General features: G+C 43.8%; 1 protein-coding gene across 1 annotated transcript in view; it reads left to right on the forward strand.

The window, feature by feature from the left end:
• Nucleotides 1-12,977, forward strand: part of PEAK1 (pseudopodium enriched atypical kinase 1) — a 222,092-nt gene extending 209,115 nt beyond the window's left edge. Inside the window, exon 6 of the mRNA XM_081150939.1 lies at nt 12,887-12,977. The gene's annotated coding sequence lies outside the window, so the exon portion shown is untranslated. The remainder of the gene's footprint in view (nt 1-12,886) is intronic.
• The last annotated feature ends 762 nt before the right edge of the window (nt 12,978-13,739 follow it).

Consider the following 13,739-nt stretch of genomic DNA (forward strand, 5'->3'; position numbering starts at 1 on the left):
GAACCATCCCCTTGGATCATGGACACATTTTCACTTCTGTTACTAATAAGTGGGTGTACTGCATGGAGGATGCCCTAACAATCTTCCCTCTGCTGCCACAGCCTGATTCTACTTCACCTTTACTTTGTCCCCACTTGCCTATGAAGTTTGGGCTTATTTGCTACTTGTGGCCTGTTACAGAGCTAACACAAAGTGGTGTCACCCATTCCTGAGCAGGGTGGAGTGCAGTTTAGATCATATAAACAGCTGGCAGTACAGAAGGAAATGATTTTTCTGCATGCGTAGTTTTCTTGGGACCACCAGGGAACAGAGTTTAAAGTACCGTTCTTTGATTATTGTCAAAGTTGGCAGCCAAGGCTGGTGGTGCCCAGATCATAGCTTTTTCCCTCAAACAGTAATTGGCCAGCTTTCTTCTATCAGTAGCTAGTATTTACTAGTATTAACTAGTCTACCAAATCCTATAGACAACTGCCCTGAATGAAACAGCTGTCAGTCCACCTCTGAGATCTCGAGATCTTTGAAGGAATGGCCCAGATGGCTATTATAATGACCAAGAGAAGACCACGAATAAGACTGCTGACCACCTCAGAATGCTGACCTTTTCTGGAGCAACTGCCTCCCAGTTGCCCTGGCGTGTTGCTCTTTATGACTCTGAAATGGCTCTAGAGAACAACTCACAGGGAATTTTGATTGCTGAGGTGGGTGGCTGAAAGCTATTTACTGTAGTACATGGGGGTCTGTGCTCCTTTCCTATGGATATGTGTGCAATTTTTCTATGATTTTTTTAGCTGTGTATTACAGTGTTTATGTTGCAACTTCACCTGAAGAAAAATCTTTAGAAATCCTCCCCTTCTTCCCGTGGCACATATTTGCGCTGACACAAGTCTTCCTTCCATGGGGGGGGATGTGAGTGTGTGTGTGTGTACTTGTTTTATTCAAAACTGTGAGTATCTGTTTATTTCAGTCTTGCAATCCCAGAAGTCACTTGGACAGTGTGAGTGTCCATACACATGTGGGCCTATGTGTGTGCACACACATGCTAGAAGTAGAGAGGCGCCAGGCTTCTGGGGGAGCAACCTGGGCAGAGTTGATAGACATGTTCTCTGTACCTAGTCACTGAGGGAGCCCTTGGAACCCTCATCTACTAGTGCAGGGTTTCTTAAAGTCAGGACTGGCTGTGCAGTATTACTTAGATAGCATATTAGTGGCCATTTGAAATTTATTAATTTTTAAAAATATATATATATTTTTATTGATTTCAGAGAGAGGAAGAGAGAGAGAGATAGAAACATCAGTGATGAGAGAGTCATTGATTGGCTGCCTCCTGCACTCCCCCCACTGGGGATTAAGCCCCCAATCTGGGCATGTGCCCTGACCGGAAATTGAACCAGCGACCTCTTGGTGCATAGGACAGTGCTCAACCACTGAGCCACACCAGCTGGGCAAAATTTCTTAGTTTTTAAGATTTTTAACAGCCTTTCATGTGATTCACCTGTATCAAAGAGGATTAAGAACAGAAAAGAATGTATTTTATTGTGTTTTTTTTTTTTTTTTTTAAGAGAATGGGATATGAGAGGCTCCATTTGGAGGCTGTCCCTGTCCTCCTGGCCAGCTGTACAGGACTCCCAAGGAGAGAGCAGAGTGACCCACAGAGAATATTGCCTCCTCTAGCCAGAGTGCAGGGCTCTGCCCCTAGGAGTGGCCACAGAGTAGGCATGTTGCTGAAGGCCAGCAAGCAGCCCACTCTCTCTCAGTGTCCTGTGGCATGGCTGTGCCTTGCCTAACAGACTGGGATTTGGTTCACCTTAGCATAGCCCATGTGCACATAACTCCTTGCCTAATTATACACTGAAGTAGCAGCGCACAGACCACTGACCATGTCAACCAGCACATTCCCTTCCCAGCCTCCCTCCTCACCAACCCCATTTCCTGATGGTTTGCATATTGAGACACTTTCTTAATGTCACTCTTGTGCCTTGCCCATGTAAATTTGAATGTTGACTAATGGGGTTTCATATTTAATGAAGAAAGTTCCCTGGTCCCTCTATTTGTTCTCTAGGTATTCTTTTTCTTTTTCCTGTTTTGACTTGGATCCATTCTTCCTCATTTTAACTCTATAGTACTATTAGCATGGATACCTTCTATCACCATTATATTATAGCACTGGTAAACCAAGCACCCCTTTACATCAGATATGTTTGGTACTGTTTTAATATTCTTATTTGTTAAGGGCAAAAGATGAATGCCGACTATCATAGAAGGGCCTTAGGCTTCCTAGAGACAGGGAGCTATATTACTTTTTCTCTGAGTGATGGCAGAAGAATGTGAGGGGGAAAGGGAAGGTGGTGTTACAGGTTAGAGCCAAATAGACTAAATAACTTATTGAGTACTTCTGGGAAAAAAGCACTCAATATTTGGTCCTCAGAATATTTTTCCAAAATAATAAAATTTAGTCAATCTATTATCTTAAATATACATTTTTTTTGCATTTCTATTTTAATTATAATAGGAACTTTGAATTCATCAACTGAAAAGACACCCTGTCTTCAGACACAGACAGACAGACTATATGAGTTTTGGACCATGACTAGTATAGCACTTTAAGTTTTCTCAAGTAACTAAGTTACTAATAGTGGTTGGAATTTTTTTTCTTTTTTATTGAAATCTGTATTATTATTTCTTCCATTTATTTTGAGAGTTCAAGCAATTAAGCTGCTATTGAAACTTTTCCTTAAGCCACATGAGCAAGAACAATCTCTCTGACACATCTGGGTGCTGGAGAAAGAGGACAATGGCTAGAGTAGGCAAGACCAACACTGAATGAATAGCAAAATGCCATGGTAGAATGATAACCTAGTCTTGGAAGGAAGAGAATCAGATGTTCCATAAAGAGGACTAGGACTGTGAGATCTCCCCCATGCTAGCCTGAGAAGAGCCCCTTTGGTATATGCACAGTAATGCAATGCCCAGGCAGTAGTTCATGAAGAGTAACAGCAGGATGGGAAAAAGAGCAGTTGTAATCTGTGGAGTCAATAAAAGAATCACGAATGAGGTCCACCAACCCCTAGGCTAAGTTAGAATTGGAGGCCAGGAGTATGGCCTTGGGTTTCAAGTTTTGCCCTCTGAAGATGAACTGGGTGAGGTATTAGAGGGGAGCACAAACTCCCACACCACGAATGTTGTGGATCTAAAAGTAAAATAGATTTGTTAGGATTTTAAGAGTCTGAGTAGCTTTTCGTGGTCAGATTAATTGGAGGTCAGTTTTGCTTCCAAACTCAGAATAAGTTTGTGAACGTGAAAAACTCTAAGCCATGAGATTTAAACCTCCAGAAATATTCATGAAATATGTGGGAGTGAAGCTACCTAAAATTGTATTTCAAAGTTTTTAGCATTACAAAATTTCCATGAAAGATCTTTGAGCCCTACTAAGTAGTAGGGCATAGAAGGATTGCACTCATCTTCCCAAATTGGTATTAAGAATATGTTAGTGCTGGGAAGTAACCTGACTTGGTTTTGCTAGTAACCTGCAACTAGGTTTCCCCCTAGATTTTACCAGCAGTGATCTGAAAAAATACATAGAGGCTATTCCTAGAAATTGGGATGGACTTATTTGGGATGAACATACTTGGACAGGGGAAAGAGGAACTTGACTCCCTAGGCCAACTCTGACATATTTTTAGTCCCCTCACCAGTTGATAAGGATTGAAAGTTCTGGTCCAGCTTAATGAGTGAACAGGATGGCTGCCCATGAAACCGGGTTATTAGATTTACCTCCTTGAACCTCATGTTCTCAAAGTGCTGTGCCGAGACATTTGAGTGCTGCTCTTGCAGAAATGTGCACTGAAGTCCAGCTGTCAATGCTTATGGCAAAAAGTGGGGATTCCATAAATGATGCCATAAGGGAAGAGCTGCAGTGCAAGAGCCTAGATAGAGGTTGCACCAAAGAAAGCAAGCCTTTTTGTCCTGATGCTCCTAAAATAATGAGGTTGAGTTATGACAGATACCATGGGAGAATTCACATACATTTCATGTCAAGGTATTTGGCTAATAAAATAATCCAACTTCAAAAAAGTTTTTTTTGTTGTTTTTTTTTTTAAACAAATCCATTTTGTGTGTTAGGGGGAAAAAGAGGAAGAAGATGATAATGAAAGCCTTAGCCTTGGGCAGCTTATAAAGTTCCTTTGTAAAGAGGAGGAACTATTCCCTTTCCCCTTGTCATGACTATGGCTGTTGCATGAACATCAGCTTGGAAACATCATATCATGTGATACTGAGGGCTGAGAATTTTTAAAAAGAGATATGATAGTTTCAATAGGTTTGTTTAGAGAACTCTTGGGAAATTTCTTAACATATTATAATAGCTTTTATAAACATTCCTCCAGAGGTGTTTACCACTCATAATCACCATTATTTAGTGTTTTAAGTGCCCAGAATGTACAAGGTGCTATACAGTTGTTAAACACACACTCTGCAGCTGTTTGAAATTAGAGTAGGTTTTTGCATCAGCCACTGCTGGACGCTTTCCCCACCTCGGTGGACTGCAGGGGCTTGTATTCCACACATCTATTATTACATGGTTCCTACTCACCCCCATGTTTTCTTAAATCACGAAAGTTTCAGGGAATCAATAGAGGTTGGAAAAATTTTTAACCTAGCAGAAGTCATATATTTTGCTATGAGTATTATTGTATTATGGACAGTTCACTTTGCCCTTATAGTGTGTTGAAAGTGTGTGTGTGTCTGTACCCATGATAACTTGAATGTTGAACCAGCCCTAGGCTTTAGGGTAGCATTTTTGAAAGATATATCACACTGCTTCAGAAAACTTACTCCAGATACTACTTATCCAGATACTGTTTATCCCTTCCCTTACCAAGTTTAAAGAGTGTTGTGTGTGGGCACACTGGGTTGGGATTTTCTGTTGATATGCATGGCACTTGTGTGTGAGATCAGGGCAGAAGCAAGATGTATTCTTTCTCAGTGATCTGAATCATCGCAGTCCTCATTCCAATCTCTTTCATTCCCCATGGCTCTGCCCACACTTGAAATATTTGAAAATGTTGTTTCTATTGCTCTTTCCCGAAGCCTCACCTTTCTACTTACATATTTTAGAGTTGTATAAATCTATCAATGAAAGGTCCCCTCTGTCACCAGGTGGTGCTGCCCTTTGTTTTGCTGTGGTACTTTGCTGTGTTCTCTGTGGCATCATGTTTCTGTGTAAATAAATTTGTTTTAAAATATGCTAAAAACCAGAGTAGCACTTGTCCTTTCAGTGCTTCTCCCATATTGACATGTTGGGAAGGGTTTGGTTGCAGACACGGTTATGTCTTAACCCCTAGGGTGCATGCCCTCTTGGATTCTCATCCACTGCTAATCTGGATCATATTTTCTGTTCATTCCCTCTCTAATCTGAGAAGACTAGGCTGGAAGAAAAAGTGAAAATCTCTGCTTTCCCCAGAGCTGAGAAAGCTGCAGCTTTGCTGTGTGTGCTTGCCCCCTGGTGGCCAGTCACAATACAACCTTCCTGAGTTTCTACTGTGTTTGGAGGCTTGGTTAGCTGGCTCTGACTGACCCTGTAGAAATCTTCAAGCTGTGCAGACAGTATGAGCATGGGCAGGGCCTTGTAGAGCATCATCTGCTGCAGAATTCACATACCTCTGGCTGTTCCTTAAGGTGTAAAGTCACACAGAGTCCCCACAAAGGCAGACAAGCTAATTTTTAAGTCCTTTTAAAAATTATTTTTATTGATTTTTACTTATTTTATTTTTTATTTTTTTAGAGAGAGAGGAAGGGAGAGAGAGAGAAACATCAATGCAATAGACAGACATCGATCAGTTGCTTCTCGTAAGCATCCTGACTGGGGACCTAACCAGCAACCTTGGGCATGTGCCCTGACCAGGAATCAAACCGGCGACCTTTCAGTGCATGGGATGACAACCAACTGAACCACACTGGCCAACAAGCTAATTCATGTGGACACTTCAATAGCAGAGAGAAGACCACCTGGCTTAGGCAGGAAGAGTCAGTAGTTGACAGTGGTAGCAACAGCTGCCATGTTATTAAGAGTGGCATGGATGAAAGTGCAAACATGTAAACTCTAAATTTAAAACAGATTTTAAAGCTCTAAGCCCCTTATGGTGAATACTGTTTCCAGCCCAGCATTGCTGCTTTTCTGCACTAGCAAGCACTATGGACTTTGCAGACATGCTATTTAAGAGATATTCCAGAAAAGTGATTGCCAGACTTGAGTTCTATGTTGCTAAGGAAGCAAAACCCATTTCAGTGTGGGCCTGGAAGCTTTCTCTGTGTTGCCTGGGCCTGGGAGGAAAGGTTAGCAACAGAACTTGAGAGAGAGCCCCCAGGGCCACAGGCTGTGCCTGCTTGAAGTTTTCAGCCTGCTTGCTGGAGAGGAGCCTGGGGACCTACCCTTTTTAGTTGTGAACATAGCGCACTGGCTTCTGGGGGAAAGATACCCAAGAGAGAAGCAGACAGTCATGGCTAAGAGGTCACAGGTTACAGAGATGGAGTGCAATAGGCTTGGGTTGCTCTGCTGGCACGGGTGACCAACCTGGGGCCCTGAAAGGATACAGGCCTGCATGATTGGATCATTTCAGAGTTTCCCTAGTCAGACCCCAGAGAAATACAGTTTGTATTCTTCCAATGGGTCACTTTGTCCTTTGGCATAACTGGAAATCCTAGAGAGAAATTATCCTATTTTCCATCAATCACTTCACCTAGCATGGGATCCATTCCTGGGAATTCCATCAGTGTGTTCTCAACAAGACCACCCTTCTCTTTAATTCTGGGTTGTCCAGAGGTGATGAACCACTGACATTTGGATAAGGTCTTTGGCTCCTATGTGCCTGGAAACTGGCTTCTTTCAACCCAGGCCACGGAGAATGTGAATCTTTCCTACCTGGAATGAAATGGTAAGAGGAGACCTCTGCAAGCTTGGGGTGAACGTGCACCATCTACTCAAGGAACTCTTTGCTTGTTCTCCAAAGCCTAGAAAATTCAACTTCCCTTTAAGTGAGCCTGTGAAGGAAGGGATTTCGTTAGTACCTTAGGAGCCAAGAACTGCAGTTGGTGGGTCCCAAGTTGTCATTAAAAGGGGCTCAAGGCAATTACAGCTGAAACTTAAAAATTGGATTTCATACTGGGTTGAGGGCAGGAGGGAGTCAGTTGCCAAGATCCAATTCTTTCAAAGTTGCAAACATCTGATTGGAAACAGGATGCTTGGGCACTAGAGACCCCAGATAACTCATGCTCTGGAAGGTGCATGGAAGCAACCAGAAGACAGAATGGTGCTGGTCACCTCTTGCCTTGGCTTAAGAATCAGAGCGGGCCTAGGAGAGGTGCTGGACTACTGGGAAATCTATAAGGGGGCAGGGAGCTACCAGGGGCCCCAGGAGCAGAGGGACTCTGTATCTCTGTTGAAGGGACAGAGCTCTCAACTCTCTGTGGGTCTACCTATCACTCACCAGTCCACACTTGAGCTGAAGTCCTGGAACCAGGGACTGGAGGTCAGAGACAGAGTTAAAATTGCTAAACCCATGGCCAGCCCATATTCCACTCCCTCTCATCCCAAATGCCTTTTCTCCCTGCACCACACTCTATCAGAGACCCAGGGGCATGCCTGAAACCACCCCAATCCTACTGCCACAGCCTTTCCAGCCCCAGACCACCTGGGCCCACTGGTGCTACTTAATGCTGGGGACAGAACCCACCCTCCAAGCATCATGCTCTGCAGGCCTTCCTCCCTCAGCCCCTGGGGCTTGGAGTTGCTCAGTTTCCCCCTCAGACTACTCTTTTTCCTCAGCCTCCTGCCCCTGGGCCTGCTCCAGAAAGTTAGGGCATTTGGTCTTTCCCAAGCACCTGTGTGCAGCTGGCCTGGGCACTGCACCAAGGAGCCCCCAGGATACAGCTGAGTGAGCGCTAACACTAACAATGGTTAGTGTGCATCACCCCACTCCAGTCTCACTTCGCCCTCACTACCAACCCACAAGATGACTCCATTCTGCCCATTTTTCACTCAAGTAATCACAACCAGAGTTTGAACCCTGTGTGACTTCTTGTCTATTACTCTTTCCTTCACTCCGTTCTGCCACCTATGTGTGGCCAGGACACTGGGAGTACTATAGGAGCTCAGGGGAGAGCAGAAAAGAGCTTCCTAGGATGGTTATAGAACCTCAAAGGAGAGTAGGCTTTTTCTGCTCTGTACTTTTCATTCTTAAGTACCATGTGCTGGGAACCCAGCAAAGTCCTTTGGAAGCCCCCTCTGGTCCCAAGGATGCTATAGCCCTACACATGCTGAAGACTTCACAGGTCAGGTAGGGCTCCACTCCCTGCCTCTAGGAAGCAAGAAACGAGGTTTGAAGGGATCTTGAGCAGATTTCGTAACCCTTGTGAACCCCACTCATGTAGAATGGGGCCTTGTCTGCCATCTATCTCCTTGACAGATAGCTAGGAGGATGAATCAGTGAGGTAACATTTGTGCAAATATTTTAGACTGCATTGTTAAAAAGGAGAACACACCTGAAACATTCAGAGAGAAGATGGGAAAAGGAGAAAAGCATTTGAGGGTTCAGATAAAACTGGTCAAAGCCTGAGAAGAGTGGCCTTTGAAGGAAAGGTGGTTGTCTTGAAGGAATGATATTTGAGGAGCAAAGCCCTGCTAGCTCCACCTCCAGCATTTGCACCCCTGGTTTTGCCCACTCTCTAGACCTCCAACCAACTTCAGGCCAATTCATTCTCCCTTGCAGAGTGGGCAAGAGTCCCAGCCTGAGCTCCTGGATGGGGGTGGTCCCCTCAGAATGCCTGTGTCCCAGTGGAGCAAGCTCATTAGGGGTCTGTCTGAATGAGGCATCAAGGGACACACTAGAGGGCAAAGTCACCAGGCTCCTGGGAAGGGGCAATGTTGAATGCGTTGGATTACTGAGGGTGAAGGATTCTGTCCTCTCTAGAAAGCCAGGTCAGGGGAGATTCTCTGAATCAGCTGAATTTTATCTTCACAATAATCTTGTGAGCTAGGTTCTAGAATTATCCCCATTTTACTGATGAGAAAACAAGCCAGACAGGTTTTGTCTGCCCAAAATTCCTACTGAGGGAACTAGGATTTGTCCTCAGCAGTCTGGCTCTTCCTCCCAGCTTCTGAGGATCATCGCCTTCCTCACCCTCCTACTGCTGCCCCAGTATCATCAGTGGCTTCTTCTTGCCCAGAGAACAAAATCCAATTGCAATCCCAAGTCCTACCACCTGGTCATGTTCATTGTTGACCATACCTCCATGCTAGCCTCCACCCACCAGGCTGGCCTTGCTCCCCTCAAACATGCTTCAAGATTTTCCATGCCCACATTGTTCCTGTCTTTTATCTTCCTGTTTTTCAAGTCCCCGTTCAGCAGAGAAATTTGGGGGGGTGACTTTGACTGGAAATGTACCCTCAGCCATCTGAAATCATTAGTTCTTCTCAGATTCAGTTCTTGGCCTGGTGTGTGTGCGCGTGTGTCTTATCTCCTCCCATCCTGGTCCTGTGAGCATGTAGGGAAAGCCTTGGCTTCACCTGCTCCACTCACTGTCCTCATCTGTCTTCTAGGAGTCTGACTCAGATTAGCAGGAGAGGAGAAAGACCAGACTGCTCCTGGCTACTCCTACACCCAGGCCCTGGGGCAAGCTTCCCCACGTTTAATCCTCACTACAACCCCATGACCCCCATTCTACAGATGAGGAAATAGAAACTGAGAATAGGTAAGGAACTTGCCCAAGGCTACAGCTAGTAAGTGGTAGGGCTAAGATTTGAATCTAGCTTGGTTTACTCTCTTCCCCATCACTTCACAAGCCTTTGTCTGTTGGCCTGTTTTTGTGCCAATAGATGTGGGCGTTCCCTCCAACCATGATAGACTAAGGCAGCCAAGGAAGGCTTCCTGCTGCAGGCAGAGTGGGGAGGGGGAAGGACCTGGAAGACTGAATCACAGTCTGATCCTGGCTCGCTGGAAGAACAGGGCATCAGCTGAGGAGAGGGAGGCACTGGGCCCCTTCAGAAGCTTCCTCCTCAAGAGGCCCTAGAGCAGATTTCCCTCCCCCATACCTCTACAGGTGAGGAGGGCTAAATTTGTCAAATTAGAAAAACCCAGCCCCACCTACCCAGCAGAATCCTAACAGGGCACCTTCCAGGACTGCTTCTGAAGCTAAAAGGGCAACTGAGAGACCACCAGCCACCACAGAGGTAACTGGCAACTTTCTTTTCCTTCCTTCCTTTTCTTTTTAAAAGAAATAATCTGCTTTGCATTCATCCAGCCCTTCCATTCCCATCCTGTTATGCTAATCAAGATTGTAAAGCACTCAACCCCTTGCTTCATGCTTGTGCAAATATATACAGAACATATACATACAACTAAATATGTACAATACTATGTAAACTGCTTTACTCACTCAACTCATTTAAAGGTTGACCCCAATAGACATGGCCATAGAACTTCTTAAAGGGCAGCTTCTCTCACTAAAAATGATAGTGTTATGTAACATACATATATGGAAATTTATTCTTATTCTATTTCTCTGGGCACCAGTCACATACTTGTAGGGTTGGCTATACAATCAAATATGAGAAACTATATAATTCTCCCAAAAACTATAAAAGGAGAGGCATAGAGAGGTGAGCCATCAGGTTGGGTAGAAAGATCAGGTTGTCTTCTCAAATATTTTAATGAAATTTGAATTAAAAGTCTCAGTGGGTGTTGTTTTTTTTTGTTTTTTGTTTGTCTTTTTGTTTGTTTTTTTGTTTTATGTTTTTACTTTTACAAAATGGTTCTCAGAGTCACAAAGAATGAATAAGTGAAAGAAACCCAGAAATTGTTGAAATTGAGAAGCTATTTAAACATATGGGAAAGCTATGATCAGCAAAACAATGATACAGGTATGAGAAAAGAAAGGTCAATATAACAGACTAGGTAACTGTCAGTAAAAATTCTCTTCTCTCAATCCAGTACCAACAGCAGTCTCCAATCTGGGGCACAGTAAATGGAGAAATTTTACACAAGAGAACAGTTTGTAAACGGGAAAGGGAAGCCTCCAGGTGAAACTGAAAGTGTGCTTTTATAGAGAAAGTTCCCACCCAAGTTCCTGATTGGCCCATTTCTATGCAAATGAGGAATGCAAATAGCACTGTCTGATTAGTAAAAATTGCACATTCTGATTGGTGGTTATAGAGCTGCTCTGAGTGGTCAGCACAGATGCAAATGAACGCATAGCTGTGCATTTCCAATTGGACAGGGCAGGTCTCACTCAGCCCATTGGTCAAAATGAAACCAGACACAATGGGTCCGGCTGCCTGTCACTACTTCAGCCAATTAAGCAGAGGCAAGGTTGAATCATATATGAGCATTTATTCCAATAAAGCCGGTAATGTGAGAGAGCAGTAGGATTTGTCCTCATAAAATCTGCTCTACCTGTCCCCCCATAAGCCAGTTCCTTATATTGGGTAAAAAGACAAAGATTACATGGGGAAGTGGGCAAAACGGAGTAAGAATGGGTATAATGGTTTACAGATTACAGGAAATTTGGGCTAGGGTTTGCAAAATGGTGGGGCGCCTCTGGGACCCCTTTGTTTCGGGAACAAGGTTGTTAATCTTTCCATGATGATAAGCAGTTAAGGAGAATGGATCACATTCCAAATGTCCTGGGGCATACAACTCCCAGCCAGGTTAGAAAGTGCTTTTTTCAATGAGAACAGAACAATCACATTTAACAGAACATGATTAATATTTCATATAGCTATAGCTAACAATCACAGCCAACAGAGCATGATTAATATTTCTGCCTTCAACAAAAATACAGTATCAGGAACTCCTTTATAAGGGTGGGCTTATCTGGAGCACAGTGCAGGAAATTGGCAGTTCAGTCTGTGGCTTTTCTTTGAAATGCAGTGCGTGAGCAAGGGCTAGGCGACTGTGGTTATGACTTTGGACCCAATGGGAAAGGCCTGGGATGGGGACGGATGCAGGGTAGAGGGGATCAATGGAGGGGGGAAAAAGGGGGACATCTGTAATACTTTTAACAATAAAGATAAATTTAAAAAATAAAAGTAATGTATATTTATGGTAGAAAATCTGGAAAATAAAATTGACCCACTATATAGCCAGTAAATGTTTTTTCCTTTGCCTTTTTGTTTTTTAATCCAAGGATATTTTTTCCATTGATTTTTAGTGAGAGTTGAAGGGAGGTTTGAGGGAGGGAGAGAGAGAGAAACATAGATGTGAGAGAAACATCGATTAGTTGCCTCTCACATGCATCCCAACCGGGGTCAGGGATTGAACCTGCAACCCAGGTATGTGCCCTTGACCAGGAATTGAATCCACAACCCTTTGGTGCACAGGCCAGTGCTCTAATCACTGAGTAACACTGGCCAGGACTTCCTTTCTTTAAAATCAGGATCATATTGTTATCCCATTTTCTGCCTATCAAATTAACCAAAACCTTTCAAAGCTTATACTCAATGCTTGTGACAGTGTATACAGCTCAGACAGTATAGATGCAATTGAATTGGATGGAAAGGGGCTTAATTCATCCTGTTCTTTTACTGAGGCCACTTCTGAGCTGGGGTATGGGGCAAGGTATGACCCCAGTAGATGGTGCAGGTGTAGGGATTTCAGATCTCCAAGGTCAGAGCACCAGACTCACCAGGGAGCTTTTCAAAGGACAGTCTCTGGGACACTACCCAATTTCTATCAATCAGGACCCCTTCTCCCCAGGGTCCCCCAGTTATCCTGAGCTTGCCAGGGGCCTCTCTGCCTGAGTTGGGCAGCCCAGGTTTGGATCCAGGGTCTACCTCTAGGTAACTGTCCTTGGGCACTCTCCAAGCCTTGGTTTTAATAGAGATTCTACCTTACAGAGTCATTGTGACAGTTCAGACAATGTGTTTAACCCAACGCCTGGCAAGAGTACATATTCAAGTATTGTTAGCTCAAAAGAACAAACTCGAAGTAAGTATTTGCTTTTTGTTTTTATAACTAAAGACCCATTAAGAGATTTTTGCTGAACAGAGGCACTGTTAATTTAAATATCCACCTCGTGAGAGTCAGAAAACTTTTAAAATGGCTTTTAAAATGGCAGTTTCTTTAGCTTTCCAATTATCTCCTGGCTAAATTTCAGAGAGCCCTGCTAACAGTCTTTTCTCTGATGAACACCTCCTACTTACTCAAGATGAACCAGCACATGAGAGGTAGAAAGGGGCTCAGTCCCCTGAATCCAAGCCTGCTCCTTAAATCCCTACCCAACCTTGACCCTTTATTGGGGGATTGCTGAACACAATGATGAGCTGATGACAGGGAAGGAGGCTGCTGTGGGCAGTGGGGTGAGGATGAACAGCTGTGGGCAGAGCCCCTGGCCCAGGCCTTTCTCATTAGAGGGTCACTGTGTCCAGAAGCATCCCCTCCCTTTATAAGGGGCTTGGCCCAGAGCCTCACCTGCCCTGTCCTTGCCCTTTTTCAGAGACTGTTGCCCATATTAGAGCTCTCATTTCAGATCCCCTCACATCACTGTGCTTTGGCATAATAAATGCTCCAGTCAAATGTACTTTATTTTAGAAAAAAATACTTTATTTTATAAAAATGAACTTTATTTTATTTTTTGGAAATATTTTAATTGAATTAGATAATTTTTGGATTGTAATAAATGTTAATTAATTGATTCAAGGGCTAGGTGTCCTTGGATCTAGCTGGCTTCTCTTGATTTAATTAGGAGGA

Source organism: Miniopterus schreibersii (genome assembly GCF_964146895.1).
Source record: "Miniopterus schreibersii genome assembly, chromosome: 1".
NCBI lineage: Eukaryota > Metazoa > Chordata > Mammalia > Chiroptera > Miniopteridae > Miniopterus > Miniopterus schreibersii.